This window comes from Gossypium arboreum, chromosome 8 (assembly GCF_025698485.1).
Source record: "Gossypium arboreum isolate Shixiya-1 chromosome 8, ASM2569848v2, whole genome shotgun sequence".
Lineage (NCBI taxonomy): Eukaryota > Viridiplantae > Streptophyta > Magnoliopsida > Malvales > Malvaceae > Gossypium > Gossypium arboreum.
In genome coordinates this window covers 1,902,462-1,903,822 of record NC_069077.1, presented here as the reverse complement: position 1 = coordinate 1,903,822, position 1,361 = coordinate 1,902,462, and positions in this window count along the sequence as shown.

The following is a 1,361-nucleotide window of genomic DNA, read 5'->3' as shown; positions in this document are numbered from 1 at the left end:
TCATCTCGATCACGGTAATGGCGTCTTTGAAGTATGAAACTCCGCTGTTGGATCGCAACACTAGATTTACATTGTAGCATATTAAGATGCAAGCAGTTCTTGCGCAGATGGATCTAGAAGATGCCCTGCTAAGGATAGATAAGATACCTTCAACATTAACAGATGAAAAGAAGAAGCGTAAGGATCGAAAGGCGTTAACATAATTACATCTGCATTTATCCAACGAAATTTTGCAGGATGTGATGAAAGAGTACCGCCGCTGCATTATGGAAGAGGCTAGAACAAATATGTATGTCGAAAACTTTAACAAGTAAGTTGCATATAAAGCAGCGTCTTTATGCTCATTGTTTGGAGGAAGGTGCGTCTGTACACAACACTTAACAGTGTTTAAAGAAATTCTCTCAAACTTGGAGGCCATGGAGATTCAGTATGATAAGGAAGATCTAGGATTCATTCTACTTTGTTCGTTGCCCTCGTCTTATTCAACTTTTAGAGACACGATTTTATATAGTCGCGAGTCTCTCACAGTTGATGAGGTTTATGATTCTTTGACCTCGTATGATAAGATGAAGCATATTGTAATTAAACCTGACTCTCAGGGAGAGGGTCTCATTGTTCGTGGAAGACAAGATCGGAATGCTGATGATGATCATAGAAGGATACAGGAACGGAATCCTCGCGATAAATCTAAAGGTAGATCAAAGTCTTCAAACAGAAGTAAAACTTGTAACTTCAGCAAGAAGAAAAGACACATTAAATCTGAGTGCTATAAGCTATAGAACAAGATTAAAAGGGAGGTTGCGAATCAAAAGAAAAAATAACCAGAAAATTTCGGTGAAGCTGATGTTGTAGAAGACTACAGCGATAGTGAACTTTTAGTCGCTTCAGTCAACAATTCCAAAGTGGGGGAGGAGTGGATACTTAATTCAGGCTGCACTTTCCACATGAGTTCCAATTGGGATTGGTTTACAACTTACGAAATAGTGTCTAAAGGTGTTGTTTTGATGGGAAATAATGCTTCGTGTAAAATCGCAGCTATTGGAACAATTAAAGTTAAGATGTTTGATGGAGTTGTCGGAACACTTAGTAACATACGACATGTTCCAAAATTGAAATGAAATTTAATTTCGTTAAGTACTCTTGATTCAAAAGGGTACAGATACACAGCTGAAAGTGGGGTTTTAAAGATTTCTAAAGGTTTTCTTGTTGTGATGAAAGGGCAGAGAAAGACTGTCAAGTTATATGTTTTACAGGGTTCTACTATTACTGGTGATGCAGCTGTCGCTTCCTCTTCCTTGTCAGGTGATGATATTACTAAACTTTGGCATATGCGCCTAGGGCATATGAGTGAGAATGGCATG